The sequence below is a fragment of the Hyperolius riggenbachi genome, chromosome 8, assembly GCF_040937935.1.
Source record: "Hyperolius riggenbachi isolate aHypRig1 chromosome 8, aHypRig1.pri, whole genome shotgun sequence".
Taxonomy (NCBI): domain Eukaryota; kingdom Metazoa; phylum Chordata; class Amphibia; order Anura; family Hyperoliidae; genus Hyperolius; species Hyperolius riggenbachi.
In genome coordinates this window covers 267,790,622-267,813,621 of record NC_090653.1, presented here as the reverse complement: position 1 = coordinate 267,813,621, position 23,000 = coordinate 267,790,622, and the positions used below count along the sequence as shown (strand labels likewise).

The window sequence follows — 23,000 nt, the reverse complement described above, 5'->3', positions numbered from 1 at the left end:
GTGACAATAGAATGAAGTTTATTCCGGTTCATAGTTCCCTTAAAGACATGATATCCAAAGAATTGGAAAATCCGGAAAAGAGAGCTTTTTGGCCCAGATCTATGGGGAAACGATATCCTTATAAACCTGATGACCAGAAACACTGGGGTCCTGTTCCTAAAATTGATACATCTCTATCTAAGGTGTCACGTAAAACAGCCCTTCAATTTGAAGATTTTGGGGCATTAAAAGATCCTCTTGATAAGAAAGTGGATAACCTACTCAGGAGAACATGGGAGGCAGCCACGTTGAGTTTTAAGCCAGCGATTGCAGCCACAGCATTTTCAAGAGCTCTCAAAGTCTGGTTACAACAGTTAGAGGCCCACATAGCGGGGGGGTCCCCTAGGGAAGTTATTTTGAAGTCTTTTCCCAATATTTTTCATGCTGTTAATTACCTTTGTGATGCCGCAGATGACTCAGTCCGATTGGTGGCAAGAACATCTGCTCTAGCTAATTCAGCCCGGAGAGGCATCTGGGTTAGAACCTGGAATGGGGATGTGTCCTCAAAGATTAAGCTATGTGGACTGCCTTGTGAGGGGAATTTGTTGTTCGGTGCAAAATTAGAGGAGACTTTAGATAGATCAGCAGACAACAAAAAGAATTTTCCTGATAGGAAGAAAGTGTTCAGATTTAAACGTTCCTTTCGCTCATCAGGAAATCAGGATTCCAGCTTTAGGTCTGGAAGAAGGCAGTGGAAACCCCAGAAAGATCAGAAAGGAAAGTCATCCTTCCTCCTTAGCTCCGCAAATCAATCTAAAAAACAATGACGCCAGGATTCCTGTGGGAGGGAGGCTGTCACATTTTTTCGAGAATTGGAGAACCCTCTTTCAAAACGAATGGTTATTAAAGATAGTATTGGAGGGCTACAGATTGGAGTTCACACAAAGTCCACCAACAAGGTTCTTCCCAACACCCCCACCGCCCTCGCCAGTAATGTCAGCAGCTCTCCACGATGCAGTGTCAGATCTTTTACAAAAAAGGGTTATAAGACGGGTCCCTCTATGTCAAGAAGGAAGGGGATTTTATTCCCCAATCTTCTTAGTTCAGAAACAGCAGGGCGGCCACAGGCTCATCCTCAACTTAAAGGTGCTCAACAAGTCTATCAAATACAGGAAGTTCAAGATGGACAATGTTCGATCAGTTCTGAATCTGCTACAGAAAGATTGTTTCATGGCCTCACTGGACCTACAAGATGCCTATCTTCACCTACCCATACACCTGGAGTCACAGGCCTACCTAAGGTTTGCAGTTCATCAGCAAAAGGAGGTAAGACATTACCAGTTTACTGCATTACCATTTGGTCTTTCATCAGCACCTTGGCTTTTCACTAAGGTTATGACTGAGGTGTTAGCCTTTCTGAGACTAAGTAACGTACAAATTATTGCTTATCTGGATGACTTGTTCTTTTGGGGAGACTCGGCTATGTCGGTGGCCGCCAAGGTTCAGACTTCTGTAGAAGTACTGGAATCCTTGGGTTGGATAATTGGAAGAAATCCTCATTGACTCCATCGCAGTCTATGTTGTTTCTAGGTTTTCAGATAGATTCTATTGAACAAAGAGTTTATCTCCCTGCCTCTAAGAGAGATCTGTTGTTAACGAATGTTCTTGCCTTTCAGGAGACTACTACCATCTCCATAAGGGGCGCTATGTCCTTACTCGGACTTATGACATCCTCATTCCTGGCTGTCCAGTGGGGCCAATTGCATTCAAGACAGCTTCAGCACTGGATTTTGCAGGTTTGGAACAGAGGAACCAGGTCTCTGGACAAACGAGTTGTCATACCCCATTACATAAAGACTGCCGTTCTCTGGTGGGCAAGTGTAGCCCATCTGACAGAGGGTTGATTATGGGACTTTCCAACCCAAAAGGTGATCACGACAGATGCCAGCAGTTGGGGTTGGGGTGCGCACATGGACGGTCTCCCAGTTCAGGGGGCATGGAGAAGAGAGTTGAGTCAGGCACATTCCAACATCCGAGAATTAGAAGCAGTCAGGAGGGCTCTGTTACATTTTCAGGGATTGATAAAGTACCAGCATGTGACCATCAGATCAGACAACAGCACAGTAGTGGCTTATCTAAACCATCAAGGAGGGACAAGGAGCAGAATTTTCAATTCAAGGGCAGAAAGGATCCTGATGTGGGCAGAAAAGGAGTTAGCTTCCCTGAGAGCAGTACATTTAAGGGGTGCACTCAATCAGATAGCGGATTTCCTCAGCAGATCGGAGATAAGTCAGGACGATTGGTCTCTGAATCGGGAAGTTTTTCTGAACATAGTTGCCAACTGGGGAATGCCGACCATAGACTTATTTGCGAACAAATGGAATACCAAATGTCCAATGTTTTGTTCACTGTGCCCGAGCGACAACCCTTGGGCGGTGGATGCATTTTCGATCAAGTGGGATTTTCCTCTCCTGTTTGTTTTCCCTCCTCTCAATCTAATTTCCAGGTCTCTCAACAAGATCAATCAAGACGGCAATGGCGATCATGGTGGTGCCATTTTGGCCAAAAAGACCTTGGTTCTCACTTCTGAGGAAGTTGGCTGTGGCAGAGCCAATCTTGTTACCAGTTCGGCAGGACTTATTGATGCAGGGTCCAGTTTGCCATCCTCAGGTAAAAATGTTGCATCTGTCAGCATGGATGCTGAATGGGAGCTTTTGAGAGGTAAGGGTTTCTCGAAGGAACTGTCTGATACTCTTTAACAAAGCAGGAAGTTGGTGACTAGAAAAATCTACTTGAAAGTTTGGCGAACTTATAGTTCCTGGTGTGTGGAGAACGGCTTTAATAAAGAGGACTTATATTCTGCCTTAGAGTTTCTGCAAGCTGGATTTAAAAAGGGACTGAGTTCTAGTACTTTGAAAGTGCAGACATCTGCTCTGAGTGTATTCCTACAGAAGAGACTTGCGGATAATGAGTTTTGTATTCGTTTTTTCAGAGCAATCCAGAGAATAAAACCTGTTATAAAATGTCAGGTTCCACCCTGGGACTTGAATGTGGTCCTACAGGCTCTTATGGAACCCCCCTTTGAACCAATCAATGATATTTCTGATAAACTTTTGACTTTAAAGACAGCTTTCCTATTGGCTATTTCATCTGCCAGACGTGTGGGAGAGATTCAGGCCCTATCCGTTGCTGAACCATATTGTGTGATATCAGATGATAGAATAACCTTGAGATTAGATTCAGCCTTTCTACCTAAAGTCTGCTCTCGTTTTCACAGGTCCCAGGAGATTTTTTTGCCCTCTTTTTGTAGTAACCCCTCTAATGAAAAAGAGAGACGCCTTCACTGTCTTGATGTTAGACGTTGTGTCCTAAGTTATATTGAAAGGACTAAGACTTGGAGAAAGTCTCGAGCTTTGTTCATTTTGTTTGCCGGAGTGAATAAGGGTAAACAGGCGTCCAAGGCCACTATCGCTAGATGGATTAGGCAGGCCATTAGCATGGCATATCAAGAAAAGGAGGTTCCAAGTCTCATCAGGGCCCACTCGACTCGTTCGGTTTCCGCCTCTTGGGCGGAAAAAGCGGGCGTGTCGATTGAACAAATATGTCGAGCTGCCACATGGGCAAGTAAAAGTACATTTGTTAAACATTACAGATTAGACCTATCCTCTAATAATGATCTTACTTTTGGTAGAAGAGTTCTTCATGCAGTAGTCCCACCCTAATATGTATAATCTTTGATTCTCATTTGGGTTGCTGTCCTGGAGACGACCCTGGGAAAGACACTAGTTACTTACCGGTAACGTCTTTTCCGGGAGTCGGAAGGACAGCACCCTTACTACCCACCCTTGGGTTCAATTTGTATTGGATGTAATACTGTATAATAAATATTGTTGAGCATTATATGTGGTTATCTGTCATTTCTGAGGTAGGATGTTTGTTACCAGGCCTATATACCCGGCAGGGGGCCACTCGATTAACCTCTTCCTGTCCATCAGTGTGTGGAAGGGTAATCTCTCATTTGGGTTGCTGTCCTTCCGACTCCCGGAAAAGACGTTACCGGTAAGTAACTAGTGTCTTTTCGTTCCACTTCTCACGTGTACACCACTTTGTGTTGGTCTTTCATGTGGAATTCCAATAAAATTGATTCATGTTTGTGGCAGTAATGTGACAAAATGTGGAGAACTTCAAGGGGGCCGAATACTTTTGCAAGCCACTGTATATTATGTAACTATATTCTCAAAATAAAAATTTGCAATTACGTGATCACAAATGACATCACTCGGCAACATGTCCACAAATAACCTAATTAACCACCTCAGCGGTATAGACGAGCTCACCTCGTCCATGACCGGCGCGGTGGATTGCTCAGGCCCTGGTGAGCCGATTTTTCACACGGTTTGCTTTGTTACACGCAGCTAGCACTTTGCTAGCTGCGTGTACAAGCCAATCGCTGCTGCTCCATGCCGCATTAGAGGGCGACCCTACATGATTTAAAAAAAAATTTTTTAAAGTGCTGCGCTGGCGGATTTAATAGAACGCTAGTGTGGTTAAAGGACAATTTAAGTGAGGGATTTAGAGGCTGGCTCTTTTGGGTCCAGTCTGGGTCTTCTGCGCATGCGCGGACCTCCCATACATGCGTAGTAGACACAGACTGACGCGACTGAGACAGTTACCGGGGCTGATAGCTGCTGAATGGCAGACCGCGGGAGGATGGCAAGGGCCTCAGACGACCTTATGGGGCTGGAGGAAGCCCTGGGTAAGTATCTAATCTTTAGAATGTGACGTCTCTGGTTTACTTTAAACACTCTCTCTCAAAACTCACTTTTTCCGTCAAGCATATGCTCTACCTTAGGCCATTTCACTTTTTGTACTTCCTACAAGATAACCTAAAACACACTGCCTCTAGGTATGATTATTGTATACTACCGCATCTCTTGATGATACCCCCCCCCCCCCCCATTCCTGTTAGATTATAAGCTCGGAAGGGCAGGGCTCTCTCACCCTTTTGGATTCTGTTACTCATTTATTCAGATTAGTTTTGTCACTGTAATTACCAATTCTGTACTTTGTACCAGCTCTGTATTTTGTATATTGGTGTATGCCATTGTCTGTATTATTTTGTACCCCGTTTGTTTCTTACTTTGTTCAGCGCCACTGAATATGTTGGCGCTTTATAAATCAATAATAGTGTAACAACTGGGACGCTATAGATTTTATATTTTCTGTGCTAACTTATCCAACTGTTGTACTTAAAACTGTACTTCAATTAAAACAAGAAAAATGATGTGCCATGTGTATTCAATTCAAGCCTAAACTAGGGCTTTACCCTTCCTGGCGGTAAGCCCGAGCTGAGCTCGGGCTATGCCACGCAGGAGGATATCCCAGCTCCTGGTGGGGCGATTCGCCCCATTTAAAGTGCTGTACGCACAGCTAGCACTTTGCTAGCCGCGTGTACAGCCTGATCGCCGCAGATCGCCCGCACGCAGCGGCGGAAGAAGGCCCCCCCGTCAGAGCCCTGCGCTGCCAGGACCAATGAGTTCCAGGCAGCGCTAAGGGCTGGATCGGAGGCGTCTGACGTCCATGACGTCATTCCGATCGTCGCCGTGGCGACAGGAGAAGCCAAACAGAGGAACGCGTTATATACGCGTTCCCCTGTTTGCTATTGATCCCGGTGACGATCGCACTAGAGGGACGCATGTGCCCTCTAGTGGTGTTTCATGTAGCTACCATTCTGGTAGCTTTACATGAAACAAAAAAAAAATGCATTTCTGCCTATTTGGCAGAATAAATGAACAGCCAGGAGGGTTAACAACTTTATTTGTGAACTTAAGAGACCCTTTATGTACTGCATGTTTAATAGATTAAGAACCGTTCAGTTTGGAAAAAAAATGTACATTAAGAACAGGCAAATACAGCACTATGTATAAAAGATAACTATACTGAGGAGGAAACAGCACATATAATAAAGTCTTATTAAAATGTAAATTAGTCTTTTACTGTCCATGTGACTGATGCAATCATTTTGTGACAAGTGGAGCAGATGCTCTTTATTTTGTCTTTTCAATACTTCTGCACACCGAATTTGAAAGTGATGTGTCATGATTCAATCTTTTCTGTGTAAACATTGCACATGGGAGGAGTACTTCACATACAGTAAGGGTCTCGGTTCTCTAAAGCATGATAACTGCTATCACAGCAGTTATCACGCGAGCCGCCAGGCGCAAGCGTTACTTCGCATAAGCGAAGGTTTGCGTGCGATCACATGCGCTTTTCAAGCGCACATGATCGCGCGCAAACCTTTGCTTAACACGCAAAGTAATGGTGTTCGCACGCAAACCTTTGTGCACGGCAGCTCGCGTGATAGCTGTTATCGCGCTTTAGAGAATCGATCCCAATAAATGCTCTGCATTGGTCAAAATGCTGTACCAGATTTACAGTATGGGTGTATGGTCAGTGATGACATTTAACCTGATTCATTATTTAAATTAATTCTCAATTTCACTTATTTGACACACTTGCATAAAACTAAAGCATTTAAATACGAACGGCTCAAATACCGTAGCCCAGATCAACATAAGTGAAAGTAGTATACAAAAGTGAATAGCTAATTAGGACTATTAGCGCATTACGACCGACACATTAGGGCCGGTGATTGCTTCCCGCCCATTTTGCATCCGCTTGCAACAAATTTCCTTGTCCGCTCCTTCATTGATCAAGTCCGCAGTGCCGCTCACCTGTCCCGAAGCCAATCGGTCCATCCATATTCAGTCTGGTGGCCGGCAGGAGTATGGGGCTCTCCATAGGCTGCATTAAGCCAATTCTCCCTAGCAACAGGGAGAATTTTCAGTGGTCCTCCATGAACCAATGAGAGTTCTCTCTGTTGCTTAGGATTCCCATTGGTCTTCTACAGCCCGATGAAGATTCCCATGCTTATGCCGGCCACCAGGCTATATAGGAGGGACTAAGCGGTGGCGGGACCAGAGTATTACACAGGGCAGCCATCAGGGGGGGGGGGGGACAACTGACACTGCATTGAGGGGCCCAGGGCTTCTGGGGGCCCTGGGACCCCCCAAAGCGCTGGAAGGGCCGCATGTGCTGGCTGCGGGCCTGTGGCTAACTAATCAGCACACCACGTTCCAGTACTGAGAGAAGAGTGAGATCAGCGCTTGAACGTGGGGAGCAGATGAGTGAGCCCGCTACAGCGAACTTTCTATACTGGGGAACCACCTATACCTGGCTACAGGCTACCTATACTGGGCCACCACCTATACCTAGCTATCTATACTGGGACACCACCTATACTTAGCTACCTATACTGAGGGCACCACCTGTACCTGACTACCTATACTGGGGCACCACCTATACTTCGCTACTTATACTGTGGCACCTATAGCTTGCTACTTATACTGAGGGCACCTGTACCTGGCTAACCTATACTGGTGCACCACCCATACCAGGCTACCTATACTGGGGCAACTATACCAGGCTATCTATACCGGGGCATCACCTATAGTTGAATACATATACTGGGGCACCTATATCTTGCTGGCCTATACTGGGGCCTCAGCTATACCAGTCTACCTACACCGGGGGCGTTAACACGAGACTACCTATACTGGGGCACCACCTATAGCTGGCTACTTATACTGGGGACACCTATGCCTGGATACCTATAGTGGGGGCACCACCTATAGCTGGCTACTTATACTGGGGACACCTATGCCTGGATACCTATAGTGGAGGCACCTATACATGGCTAGGGCATGGGGACGAGGTGAGGAAGAAGGAGACAAGAGGTAACACAGGGGGATAAAAGAGGCACAGGGGGAACAGAGGCGGACAAAAGAGGCACAGGGAGAAAAGAGATGAGTCGGGAACATGAGGTCACACAGAGGGACCCAAAAGAGGCACAAACTGAGGTGAGACAGAGGGGGACAAAAGAGGCACAGGAAGAAAAGAGGGGGACAAGAGAATGGATAAAGGATAAGACTGGAGCTACAAGTCCCTATCTCATTTATTAACTGGAGACTACCTGTATTTGGCTCCACCCACAACATCCCATGGCCATGCCCACTTTTTGCCACATCACGCTGTGCATGCCGATTTCTTCAGTGTCGGAGCCATACACATTTTTAGCAACAGTGCACTTCTCGCACGAACACGGGGGTGGGGTGGCTAGTGGGCAGGCACAACAACCAGTGGGTGGCCCAGGGAGGGGGGGCCCAGGCCTGATGATGTGTGAGGGGCCCCAAAATTTGTGATGGCGCCCCTGGTATTACGAAATGGGCGAAGCGGACACAGCAGCTAGCCTAGTAAGATAGGCTTTCATTGTATGGTTGCCGCAGTATACTGGTATGACGGTTTGATTGTGCATGGTAATCATATCCTGCACAATCATGGTTTACCGTTGTTTTGGGGGTGGGGCGACGTAGTGGGGATGCGACGTAGTGGCGGGCACATAAACAAACGGGCACATAATGCTCACTTGCCGGCCGGGTCCTGCACACGTGTACTGGCTTTTTCTTCCTGTTCTTGGGTCCCATTTTCCTGGGCGCTGTTACAAGGAGAGAAAACGCAAGAACAGGAGGAAGAATGAAACCAGTACATGTGTGCAGGACCCACAAGTGAGTATTTGTACCCCCGCCGCTGCGACCCCCCAGCTCTCTATACTGCGGGCACCTATCCTGGCTACCTATGCTGCGGCCCCCTACTGGCTACACCTATCCATGGCTACCTTATGCTGCGGCCACTTAATGGCTACACCTATCCCTGGATACCTATGCTGCAGCCACATACTACTGGTTACACCTATCCCTAGCTACCTATGCTGCGGCTACCTATTACTGGCTACACCTATCCCTGGCTATCTATGCTGCGGCCACCTATTACTGGCTACACCTATCCCTGGCTATCTATGCTGCGGCCACCTACTACTGGCTACCTATGCTACGGCCACCTATTCCTGGCTACACCTATTCCTGGCTACCTATGCTGCGGCTACCTATTACTGGCTACACCTATCCCTGGCTATTTATGCTGCGGCCACCTACTACTGGCTATACCTATCCCTGGCTACCTATGCTACGGCCACCTATTACTGGCTACACCTATCCCTGGCTACCTATGCTGCGACCACCTACTACTGGCTACACCTATCCCTGGCTACCTATGCTACGGCCACCTATTACTGGCTACACCTATCCCTGGCTATCTATGCTGCGGCCACCTACTACTGGCTACATCTATCTCTAGCTACCTATGCTGCGGCCACCTACTACTGGCTACACCTATCCCTGGCTACCTATGCTGCGGCCACCTATTACTGGCTACACCTATCCCTGGCTACCTATACTGCAGCCACCTACTACTGGCTACATCTATCTCTAGCTACCTATGCTGCGGCCACCTACTACTGGCTACACCTATCCCTGGCTACCTATGCTGCGGCCATCTATTACTGGCTTCACCTATCCCTGGCTACCTATGCTGCGACCACCTACTACTGGCTACATCTATCCTTGGCTATCTATGCTGCGACCACCTACTACTGGCTACATCTATCTCTAGCTACCTATGCTGCGGCCACCTACTACTGGCTACATTTATCTCTAGCTACCTATGCTGCGGCCACCTACTACTGGCTACATTTATCTCTAGCTACCTATGCTGCGGCCACCTACTACTGGCTACACCTATCTCTGGCTACCTATGCTGCAGCCACATACTACTGGCTACACCTATCCCTGGCTACCTATGCTGCGGCCACCTACTACTGGCTACACCTATCCCTGGCTACCTATGCTGCAGCCACATACTACTGACTACACCTATCCCTAGCTACCTATGCTGCGGCCACCTACTACGGGCTACATCTATCCCTGGCTACCTATGCTGTGGCCACCTATTACTGGCTACACCTATCCCTGGCTATCTATGCTGCGGCCACCTACTACTGGCTACCTATGCTGCAGCCACCTATTACTGGCTACACCTATCCCTGGCTATCTATCTATCCTGTTTTTACCATTAGGATCCTTGCCCTGCGCCAAGCGGAGCTTAAAAAAAATGTTCCGAATGGGTACGTTTTTTGGTTTCAATCGTTTTTATTAGGTTTTGTAAAATAAGAAGCATACAGGAAGTACATAAGCAGAACATAAGTTTAAACATAACGAAAACTGTTGTTGCAAACAAAAGTGGACAAAAATCACACATAACAGATATGTTATCTAACATGTTGCAAACACAAAATGGATAGTTACTGGTGCAAGTGGTAAAACCAATAAACAAGAACGTTGCAACACCAACGGTACTACACGGGGGAAACAACTGTTGTAAGTATAAGTACAGTAAAAATATCCCTTGCCTATACATTAATTAAAAAATGTGGCTGAGCAAGAGCCTATTTTATAGGATTATTGACTTAACCTCCCTAGCGGTATAGACAGAAATGTCCGTTCAAAAAAACATGCTGTGAACAGTATAAACATGCATACACATCAATACTCTCCTGCACTGTATACTAGACCCTTGCTTGACACATTTTGGCAAGTTACAGGAAAAAAAAAGTTTTAAAAATAAATTTTATCACTGTTTGCACAGAAATCCTGGGGAAATTGAACGCTGGGAAGGTTAAGCCAGTGTATCCTATCTCCCAGCGGAGGTAGGAGTTATTTGCATCTAAAATGCACCTTATATTCAGGTCCCTTATATTCAGGCAATATAACTTACATGTGTTACCAAAATGGTGGACATATAAAAGTAATCAAGAAGAACAGGAGAAGGAAGAAAGGAAAGAAGTAGAAGGGAAGAGAGTAGGTATGGGACGAGGAAGGCCCGAAGTGCTGGGGCCTACTGAGGCAGTTGGAGCCAGGGCATTATAAAGGTTGTGTAGGGCATTTAGAGATTGTTAATCCGGGCACTACCGTTTGAGCCTAGGAAGTATTCGATAGCGGGCGACCATATTTTGTTGAAATTAGCCATATCGTCCATCAGTCTGGCCCATAATTTCTCAAAAAAAGGACCCGGGTCAACCGATTTTTCACCAAATCAAAGGAGAGAGCCCTTGAATTCCATGCAGCTGCTATTGTGAGTTTTGTAGCGGTGAATATATAGCTAACTAGTTTGTTTTGTGGCTTAGTGAAGTTGGAGTAGGGAAGACCTAATAATGTGTGAGTAGGATTCCTAGGTATGGGCTCGTTGACTAAGGAAGAGGCCCATGTGCACACTCTCAGCCAAAGTCTCCGAACTTTAGAGCATTTCCACCAAATATGGTCATGGGTGCCTGGAGAGCTACATCCTCTGTCTAAAACAATTCGGTGAGCGGTCCTTATTAAACTTGGCCAAGCGGGCGGGAACTAGATACCAGCGAAGGAGCAATTTATAATTAACTTCCACTAGATCAGCATTTATGGAGACTTTAGGGATGTTGGCCCAGATATCGGAGAGGTCCTCAGTTCCTATAGTGATACCCAAGTCTTTTTCCCAGTCAATTATATATTTAGGTTTATGTTTGGACTGCTCATGGGAAATTTCCTTATAGATAATTGATAGTGTTCCTGGGGAAAGCGGGTCAGAGGCACAACTGTGCTCGAATGGTGTTCTAGTCAATGGGGAGTCAGTGTATGAAAGATGAGCCTTAATAAAATGAGCGATCTGTAGGTAACGAAAGGTCTCGGAGGGGGGAAGCTGTTTATGTTCCAGAAGGGCGGTAAGGGATTTCATTCCGTTGTCTGTAGATAGATCGTATACCTTTGTGAGGTGTGAGTTAACCCACCAGTGAAAACTAGCCGGGGACTCTAGTGCTGCAGGGAAGGAGGGATTACCCATGATAGAGGCCAGTGGTCTATGGGAGGACATAAGGTTTCCGGAGTACTTGCAACTATCCCATATCGATAAAGAGTGCTTAATTATGGGGTTGGCCACTTTACATCTGGATGCGGGGGTGATCCAGAGAAGGTTGGAGATTTTAATTGGATTCATGATAGACTCTTCAATATCTACCCAAGAGGGTCTATTCCAGGGTATGTTTTTTTAAGCAAGTGTGAACCAACCAACCCTTTTAACGTAAATAAATATGGCATTCTTCATATCTGTAGCGCTACAGGGTCACTAATAATTTAGGAATAAATCATGCAAAGCTTAAAGGGAAGGTTCACGCAGGAGCTAAAAAAAAAAAAAAAAAAAAATACAAATCCACTTACCTAGGGCTTCCTCCAGCCCGTGGCAGGCAGGACGTGCCCTCGTCGCGGCTCCGCAGGCTCCCGGTCTTCGGCCGCGCACCCAACCTGGGCAGGCCCGGCTGCCAGGTCGGGCTCTTCTGCGCTCCAACATGCGTGTCACTGGTGCGCGCTGATCTCATCGGACGTCCTCCGGGCTGTACTGCACAGGCGCAGTAGTTCTGCACCTGCTCAGTACAGCCTGGAGGACGTCCGATGACGTCAGCACGCTCCCGTGAGGCGCATTTTGGAGCGCAGAAGAGCCCGACCTGGCAACCGGGCAAGGCCAGGTTGGGTGCGCCACCGGAGAAGACTGGGAGCCTGCGGAGCCGCGGCGAGGGCCCGTCCTGCCTACCACGGGCTGGAGGAAGCCCCAGGTAAGTGAATTAGGATTTTTATATTTTTTTTTTTACTCCTGCATGAACCTTCCCTTTAAAAGGACAACTGAAGTGAGAAGACTATGGAGGCTGCCATATTATTATTTTTTAAAATACCAGTTGCCTGGCAGCCCTTCTGATCTGTTTGACTGCAGTAGTCAAGTACTTCAGCACTGACTCTTGAGATCCTCCACCAAAAACACCACTAAGATCATAGATACGTTTACCAGAAATCCATAGACTTTAATTACAGAGTCTATATACAGTGGAGGAAATAATTATTTGACCCCTCACTGATTTTGTAAGTTTGTCCAATGACAAAGAAATGAAAAGTCTTAGAACAGTATCATTTCAATGATAGGTTTATTTTAACAGTGGCAGATAGCACATCAAAAGGAAAATCGAAAAAATAACCTTAAATAAAAGATAGCAACTGATTTGCATTTCATTAAGGGAAATAAGTTTTTGAACCCTCTAACAATAAAAGACTTAATACTTAGTGGAAAAACCCTTGGTTGCAAGCACAGAGGTCAAACGTTTCTTGTAATTGATGACCAAGTTTGCACACATTTTAGGAGGAATGTTGGTCCACTCCTCTTTGCAGATCATCTCTAAATCCCTAAGGTTTCGAGGCTGTCTCTGTGCAACTCTGAGCTTGAGCTCCCTCCATAGGTTTTCTATTGGATTAAGGTCCGGAGACTGACTAGACCACTCCATGACCTTAATGTGCTTCTTCTTGAGCCACTCCTTTGTTGCCTTTGCTGTATGTTTTGGGTCATTGTCATGCTGGAACACCCATCCACGACCCATTTTCAGTTTCCTGGCTGAGGGAAGGAGGTTGTCGTTCAGGATTTCACGATACATGGCTCCGTCCATTTTCCCGTTAATGCGATTAAGTTGTCCTGTGCCCTTGGCAGAAAAACACCCCCAAAGCAAAATGTTTCCACCCCCATGCTTGACGGTGGGGACGGTGTTTTGGGGGTCATAGGCAGCATTTTTCTTCCTCCAAACACAGCAAGTTGAGTTAATGCCAAAGAGCTCTATTTTGGTCTCATCAGACCACAGCACCTTCTCCCAGTCACTCACAGAATCATTCAGGTGTTCATTGACAAACTTCAGACGGGCCTGCACATGTGACTTCTTGAGCAGGGGGACCTTGCGAGCCCTGCAGGATTTTAATCCATTGCGGTGTAATGTGTTTCCAATGGTTTTCTTGGTGACTGTGGTCCCTGCTAATTTGAGGTCATTCACTAACTCCTCCCGTGTAGTTCTAGGATGCTTTTTCACCTTTCTCAGAACCATTGACACCCCACGAGGTGAGATCTTGCGTGGAGCCCCAGAGCGTGGTCGATTGATGGTCATTTGTGCTCCTTCCATTTTCGAACAATCGCACCAACAGTAGTCACCGTCTCTCCCAGCTTCTTGCTAATGGTTTTGTAGCCCATTAAAGCCATGTGCAGGTCTACAATTTTGTCTCTGACATCCTTGGACAGCTTTTTGGTCTTTCCCATGTTGGAGAGTTTGAAGTCTGCTTGATTGATTGATTCTGTGGACAGGTGTCTTTTATACAGGTGACTAGTTAAGACAGGTGTCCTTAATGAGGGTGACAAATTGAGTAGAAGTGTCTAACCACTCTGTGGGAGCCAGAACTCTTAATGGTTGGTAGGGGTTCAAAAACTTATTTCACTCAATGAAATGCAAATCTGTTGCTATCTTTTATTTAAGGTTATTTTTTCGATTTTCCTTTTGATGTGCTATCTGCCACTGTTAAAATAAACCCACCATTGAAATGATACTGTTCTGAGACTTTTCATTTCTTTGTCATTGGACAAACTTACAAAATCAGTGAGGGGTCAAATAATTATTTCCTCCACTGTATAGCTTCTATGGGCCTGCAGCTGGCATCCCTCCTGCTGGCCTCCCTCTTGCCACACCATATCCGCCTTCACTCAGAATGATAGATTCACCATGGATTTGAAGTTTAAAATAGATGGAGAATAGCATAGCTCCCAACTGTCCAGGCGAGGACTGGCCAGGGGGGTTTGCCCCCCCCAGGCCACCTTTCATTCAGTCATTTAGGGCCGGTCCAATGCCTGGTGTATTCAGGTTTGTTGTTGTAAGGCAATGTGAAACAACATACACACGGGCTACAACTGTCGCCGCAACCACGTGGCACGCGCGTGTTGCGGCGACAGGTCGCCCATGTGTATGGCTTGCGCGCCCCGAACCGTCGCTGCTCAGAGCTGTCGCCGCAACTGTCGCTAGTCTGCGTGTGTATGCGGACTAGCGACAGCAACCCATAGGCAATACACGGAGCTTCCAGAGGGGGGGGGGATGGCGGCTACAGCTTTCGTCGCATCACTTATCCCTCTTCCGCCGTGTGTATGCGGAGGGACCTGGCGACGAGGTGTCACCGATCTGTCGTGCACACGCTCCCATGTGCTAGCGACCAGCTACATTTGTAGCTTGTGTGTACCCACCATAGAGACTAGCTGATAAAAGTGCAATTAGAGAGCAGGCAAGCTGGTAAATATACACAGCATGTTGCAGAGCTTGTCTGGAGGGTCCATGGTCAAAAATCTGTCTGGTCTCTCCCCATTGTTATAATGACTGCATGTGTGGATAAGGTGTTAAACAAGTTGAAACGTTTTTGACAGTCCCTAGACTCCAGGAGGGCTGCTTTCTGACTTGCGTGTGAGACTGGCAGTGACAGGAGTCCGATTACAGGCAAGTAGTCTCTGTCTGATGTGGGACTGCAATACAGATAAGGCTTGATTCACAAAAGAGTGCTAACTGTTAGCATGGCCGTCTTCGCGTGAATTTTCGCTTGCGAACGCGAATTTTCGTGCGAAATCGTTATTGTTTCTGCAGGCAAACTATTACGATTTTGCGTGAAAATGGCCGTGCTAACAGCACTCTTTTGTGAATCAAGCCCATAAGCTCTCTGTTCCATCTCAGGCTATTCTCAGTCTCTCTCCACTCCTCCTCTCTCTGGGCTAGTGCAATGCCAAAATCGCAATAGCAATCGCTAGCAATTTGCGAGTGCGATTTTGTGAACCGATTTCAGAGCGATTTTTGAATGAAAATGCTTCATGCAGCGTGTTTGCGATTTAAAAAAAAAAATCACAATGCTGCTGTGAGAACACCCTCACCCTCTCTTTCAGCTTCTCTCACAGTTTCCCCCCTTCTCTGCATAAGGGCTCAGACACACGTAACAATAGGGGAAGCAGCCCCTGCCCCCGCGGGGGGGGGGCGCTCATGGCGGTTTTGGGGGGCAGGAGGGGTCGCAGCATGAGGGGAGAGCTTTGCACATCAGCGGGGAGGGGAGACAGTCCCCCCTCCCTCACCTCGGGCTCTCCCCTCTGCGCTCCCCCTCCTGCAAGTGTCAGCAGCGGCGGCGGCAGCAGCTATAATTACCTCCATTCACTGATCTGCAAGGGCAACAGGAAGTAATGTGAAGCCCTTGCAGATTGGAGACCTCCGGTGGTGAATGGAGGTAATTATAGCTGCTGCTGCCGCCGCTGCTGACACTTAGTTGCAGGAGGGGAGTGCAGAGGGGAGAGCCTGAGGGAAGGGGGGGGGGGGGAAGCTGTCCTCCCTCCCTGCTGTTGTGCAAAGCTTTCCCCTCATGCATCACCATGGCGACGGGGAAGGCGGCGAACAGAGGGTTGGAAGGGAGGAAGCAGGGAGGGGGGAATTATGTCGCTAGCGCTAGGCTAGCTACATGATCAAAATAAAAATATGCACCAAAAACGTTCATCAGAACACCAGGCAGGTTAAATACTATTCCCCCTCCTGCCCCCCCAAAACTGCCATGAGCGAGCCCCAGGGTGGGGGTGGGGGGGCCCGCTCAAATTCTTGCAGGGGGGCCCGGGGACTTCTAGTTACGCCCCTGATATGCGCATTTCTGAGTGATTTTACCGCGATTGCAATTTTACCATGATTTTAATGTAAATCAATGGGAGCATTTTTAAAAAAGCTAAAAGTGCTCAGAAAAGCGCGTATAGTGTATCTGAGCCCTTAGTATTTGTACGCTGCGGGTGAGTTGGGCACCGGGAGCGCATGACGGCTCTTCCTGTTGCCACTAAACTCCCTGGTGGTGCTCCCTAGCGTTCTGGACGTCCAGAGACGCCGGAGCTTACCGCTCAGGCCCCGCTGGGCCGATTTGAATAATTTTTTTTTAAAAAACACTGCGTGTCCTACCCGCTCGCGGCCGATCCGCCGCAATACAGGCCCCCCCCGAGACCCTGTGCGCTGCCTGGCCAATCAGTGCTGAGGGGTGGATCGAGACTCCCTGTGACGTCACGGCGTCGATGACATCACTTCGTTCATCGCCATGGCGACGGGGAAGCCCTGAAGGAAATCCCGTTCAGAACGGGATTTCCGGACGGGTCTTTGCGCCGGCAGTGGACAGAGGGGTGGAAGGGAGGAAGCAGGGAGGGGGGAATCATGTCGCTAGCGCTAGGCTAGCTACATGATCAAAATAAAAATATGCACAAAAAAATGTTCATCAGAACACCAGGCAGGTTAAATACTATTCCCCCTCTGAGTCATTGTAACTCGGAAGGAGGTGTAATTTGGTGTAGGCCGATCACCTGAGCTCCGAATTACCCTTACGTGCCCCGCGCAGCTTATTATTGCTGCTATGGGGCTCCTGGTTTGGGTAACCAGTGCTGAGCGCCATGCACCAAAAACACCTGCTTTGCCTTCTCTTTGTATTCTTTTTATTAGAAACCATAACCTAAGGCCCCGTTCAGACTGCAGAACGCGGACCGCAACGCGTACGAACGCACGCCATCCGCGTTCGTATGCGTTGCGTGGCTGATCCCATCACTGAAAAGTGAATGGGACAGCCACGCGTTTTTACAAAAAATGCGTGCAGCATGCGTTCCCGGACCGCACAGGTCCGGAACGCATGCAGTGTGAACATCAGACATTGCACTCTATGCAATGTCTGATGTCGTGCGTGTCGGCCACCTGCACGCGTTTCCAAAACGCGGCTGGAAACGCGTGCAGTGTGAACGGGGCCTAAAGCTGGCCATACATACATCAATTGTTACTGACAGATTCTTTTACTATGATCGAATCATAATGACTTTTCCACCTGTCAGTACTGAGTATGGATGTGGCCTGTAGGGTTTTATACTATAGTAAAGTGGGTCGTGGGCAGGCAGAGATGCACTACACTGACTACCAATAAAAAGCAAGTACCGTATATACTCGCAAGCAAGCCGACCCGCATATAAGGCGGCTGCTGTGTGATGACAGGAAGCTGGAGGCAGAGCGGTTTCCTGTAACGGCGATGTGTATCCTCCAGCTTCCTGTCATCACACAGCAGCCGCCATGGAGCGAGCTGCTGTGAACTATTTACATGCCCGGGAGACGGAGAGGGGAATAGAGGAAGCCGCACAGTAAGCTAATATCAGCGGCGGACATGGGGTGGGGGGGAGGCGGCCTTCCACCAACGAGACTCGCAAGCAAGCCGACCCCCCCGACTTTTGGCCCACTTTTGGGGGGGGTCAAAAATTCGGCTTGCTTGCGAGTATATACGGTAAGCAAGGCATGAATGTTGGGTGGGAGGAGGGGAGTGAATAAAAGTGATGGAAGGAGGGGTACTGGAAATTAGCATTAGCTAGGCAGGGAACATGGTGCCAGGAGGGAGGTCAGTAAAGATGTTACCTGACTGAGGGAGAGGGTGGTCTGGTAAAGGGGGAGGGGACATCCGAGATGGAAGAGGGGCTTGTTTGAGGTATTAGTAGAGATTTTGGCGAAAGGAAGGACATAAGTGTGGGGGGAGGGAGGAATGAGCCTTGGGGAATTAAAGTGGCCATACATCTGTTGACTTGACAGACTATCAACTGTTTGATATTCTCGAATCCAGAAAAAAAAACTTGGTGGAAATTGGTTGAATGTATCGATCTGATATGTTGGGAAATTTTGGGCCAATGTGGTTGTCAGGTACGATAATCACGGCGTGCGATAACCACGAATCTTAGACACGACGTAAACCCTGGCCGCTGTTCCTCAAAATGTATTATGTGCCCCCAGTGCCTGTACTTTACCCGTCGCACTGTCCCTAGAGCGTCCTTGCTGTATTTCCGCATTGGTGCTCCACGTGACTACTGGCATATACGACGTGAGCCCTAGGCTCGCTACATAATTTTTTTTAAAAAAGCAAAAAACCGGCAGCGCTGCCCCCTGGCAGTTTTTAATATACCGTCAGGGAGGTTAACAGGGCTGTGGATTTTTGTACAAAAATCATGCGACTCCGACTCCAGACTCCTCAGTTTCTGAAACTCCGACTCCAACTCCGGGTGCCCAAAATTGCCCCGACTCCGACTCCTCGACTCCACAGCCCTGCGTGAAAGGTTGCGTTTTCTGTCATGTGTGAGGTTTTTTTTTGTGTTTTTAGTACGTTTGCGGTTTTCCCTTGCAGATGCGTTTTTCAAGCGTTTGTGTGCGTTCTATGCATATACAAAACCCATATGCGTTTTGTATGCGCTTTTCAATTGCGTTTATGCTAAACCATAGGAAGACAACAGGAAGCGGAAATACATCAGAAAACATTTTTTTAAAATAAAAACACATATAAAAACACATATAAAAACGCATGTAAAACGCAAACATAAAAATTGCATACCATTGCGTTCCCATTGACTTTCATTATGTGCGTTTTTGAATATTATGCAACAAAACCTGCATTTTAAAAACGCATGTTTGAAAACGCATATGCGTTTTTATGTGCATTTTTTCCTGTGGCCCATCGACTTCCATTAGCGACAAAAACGTAGCGTTTGTTCTGCAACGTTAGCATTTCTGCTAAGTGTGCGTCTAGCCTGTATGTTCTCTATTCCATATACTTATTCCTCCTATATGCATCCTCTATGTATAACCATCTGAGTATTGTGAGGTCATCAGGTAATCCCAGCATCCTCTATACCCATCTGAGTATTGTGAGGTCATCAGGTAATCCCAGCATCCTCTATACCCAGCTGAGTATTGTGAGGTCATCAGGTAATCCCAGCATCCTCTATACCCAGCTGAGTATTGTGAGGTCATCAGGTAATCCCAGCATCCTCTATACCCAGCTGAGTATTGTGAGGTCATCAGGTAATCCCAGCATCCTCTATACCCAGCTGAGTATTGTGAGGTCATCAGGTAATCCCAGCATCCTCTATACCCAGCTGAGTATTGTGAGGTCATCAGGTAATCCCAGCATTCTCTATACCCATCTGAGTATTGTGAGGTCATCAGGTAATCCCAGCATCCTCTATTTGTACCCAGCTGAGTATTGTGAGGTCATCAGGTAATCCCAGCATTCTCTATACCCAGCTGAGTATTGTGAGGTCATCAGGTAATCCCAGCGTCCTCTATACCCAGCTGAGTATTGTGAGGTCATCAGGTAATCCCAGCATCCTCTATACCCAGCTGAGTATTGTGAGGTCATCAGGTGGGGGAAAAAAACAGCTGTAACTGATCAGTCAAGCTTTCATCTGGAAAGACAATTTACAGCATGTCACGACTATTTGCATGTAATTGATGATGTATTCTGTACTAGGGATTTGATTATATTCAAGTCTTTTAATAATTCACACTGATGTAATGCTTCCTGAGTGAGGTTTGTTGGCTTTTTTGTATATATGGACTTTGCTTATCTTTTCAATAAAACAAAAAATACATATATATGACACTATGATCTTTTGTTAGCTATTTGACAAGTATATATAGCCATCATTTCTGATATCATTTGGTATATCTGTTTACATTACTTTTTCTCTGATATATATATATATATATATATATATATATATATAGCGCTTTCATTACCATAATTGCTCTATTGAAATCCTTATGTGACTATGATTGTTGTTTAAATAATAAAAAATTAATGATTACTAAAACATTCCTTCCTTCGGTTTGCGTGATCAGAGCTGCGATCAGCGGCAGAGGAGCCCCGCTCGGCTCGGAGGTCTCTAGACGAATGCCTCGCTCCCGCACCGGAGCTTCCTTATAAAGCCACAGAGTGGACCACGTTGAGAACAGTCACAGCCCCTGAGCCACACTTGTGCTTCTTCTCCCACCTCTTCGCGGGGTTTTCAGGCGATCGGCGACCCCCAAACCCGGGACCACCCGCATATCTCCATCTCCGGACTCCCCCCGAAGACCCGAACAGGAATCCCAGAGGAATGCCGCCGCTTTCATGTGGAAATCCCCCCCGATCCATGGGCGCCCCCTGGCGGTCACAGCGCTAGCGGCGGGGAGACAGCTGTTCGGGGGCAGATTGCGGGGGTGGGAGGAGGCAGAGAGAGGGGAGATCGCTGCTGGGGGTGGACAAGGGGTCGCTGGCAGACACGTGTAATGTTATTTGGGGCCTCCAGGGGGCGGCAATGGGGAGCTATGAGCAGTGTAGTGTGATTGAAGAAGCACAGAGGCTGTCACGTGACACTGGAGCTTCAGATGCGGCTCCTCACGTGCAGAGGGGAGGGGCTCTGGCACATCTTCCCCCCCCCCCCCTTGCCTTTTTTTACATACCGTACAACAAAGGTGGATGCAAGAAGCTCCGCCCCCTAATCTAGGACACTTTGGAGAGGCAGCCCTGACAGGAATTTGGGAGCAGGTGAGAATGTGCATCCCCCAAAGCGGCACCCACACTGATCTCTCCCATCACCCTCACTGACCCCCCCCCCCCCCCCCCCCGCACACACACACACAGTAACCTCTCCTTCATCCACACACCTACACTGACCCCTCCCCCCCCCCCCCAGCACCCACTGTAACTTCTGCCTCACCCACCCACCCACACTGACCCCCCTCCCCCCCCCCCCCCAAATACACACACTGACCTCTCCTTCCACCAGTCAACCCACGCTGATCCCTCAACCCCCCCCCCCCCAGAAACCACAGTAACTTCTCCCTCATCCCCCCCCCACACACACACACATATTGACCTCTCCCTCCACCAATCACCAACACTGACCCACCCCAGAACCCACAGTAACTTCTCCCTTATCCACCCCCACACCCAGGGCCCGATTTGTACTCTTTACCGCCCAAGGCCACTGTCACCAGCCGCCCCCCTTCAGTATAGGTAGCCAGATGACACTTCCCCTTTCCCTCCAGTATAGGTAGTCAGATGACTCCCTTAATCCCTCTCCCCCCCCCTTTCAGTATAGGTAGCCAGCTCACCTTCACACCGCAGCAGCCATCAGTGTCACTCATTTCTCCATTGCAGAAGCTTCCTCTTCCTTTACGTCTTAAATGCTGCCCATGTCCATAGCTGCCAGCCACAATGTAAATGTGCACAGGCGGCTAGCAGCAGAGTACCCCGGTCAGGCGCTCGCCTGATCTCCCTGCATTGCAGCATTTGCAAGCTTGCACATGCTGCACCGGTTTAGCCTGCTGCTTTGGTGCCCTTGCTCGTGTGGTGTCCTAGGCCATGGCCTAGGTGGCCTTGGCTTAAATCCGGCCCTGCCCACACCCACACTGACCTCTCCCTCCACCAATCACCTACACTGACCCATCACCCCCCCCCCCCCCCCCCCAGAACCCACAGTAACCTCACACACACACACACACACACACACACTAACCTCTTCTTCCACCCACATTAACCTCTCCATCACCCACACTGACCTTTCCCTCCCACCAGCACCCACACTGACCTCCCCCACCCCCCACACTAACCTCTCCAGGGCCACGCCTGGGCGGGTGGCGCAAAAGAAGTCCTACCATCGGATCTCCCCACTGCCCAGCAACACACACTGTGTGCCTGACGTCACACGTAGGCGTCGGCGCAGCCCAATCAGGAAACAGGCAGCCGGGGGAGGAGCCGATGATGAGGCGCAGCCACACAGCTCAATGTGTGAGACTGCTACGGCCGCTCGCCCGCCCGACCCGACCCGTTGACAGAGAGACTGAGGGAGACTCTGTCAGAAGCGCCAGCGCTGCCAGGCCAGCAGACAGCACACAGTGAGTGCCCGCAGCCCGCTCCTCCTAGTGCCGCGCGGCCCGACGCCGCTGTGGTGGTCACACAGCCAGAGCCCAGAGGAGACGGAGTAGAAGGACAGACAGGCTGACTGAGCCAGGCAGGCCCAGCAGTGTGTGAGTGCCGGCGCCGCTGATATCCTCCTCCAGAGGCAGAGCCACTGCCTATATCCTCCCTCCTTCACCCAGACCCAGATTCGAGACTCAGGTGAGTCAGTGAATTGCTGTGCTGCCTGTCGGCCTGAGCTGAGCCTGCCAATAAGATTGCATTTGTGGTGAAAATCTGCTGCCAATAAGATTGCATTTGTGGGGAAATCTGCTGCCATTAAGATTGCATTTGTGGGTAAATCTGCTGCCAATTAATTCTCTTTGCACTTGTGGATAAATCTGCTGCCAATAAGATTGCATTTGTGGGGAAATCGACTTCTGCTGCCATTTATGCTGA

At 48.2% G+C, this 23,000-nt stretch overlaps 1 protein-coding gene across 6 annotated transcripts in view; it reads left to right on the top strand.

Annotated features, from left to right (window-relative positions):
- LOC137528557 (ficolin-1-B-like) overlaps positions 1–23,000 on the top strand; it is a 116,610-nt gene that overhangs the window by 18,049 nt on the left and 75,561 nt on the right. Inside the window, exon 1 of one of the 6 annotated variants that reach the window (XM_068249895.1) lies at positions 21,104–21,188. The exons of 4 other annotated variants lie outside the window; for them this stretch is intronic. The gene's annotated coding sequence lies outside the window, so the exon portion shown is untranslated. Of the gene's footprint in view, positions 1–21,103; positions 21,189–23,000 lie in introns of those variants that run through there. One more of the 6 variants, XM_068249894.1, reaches the window with a different exon arrangement.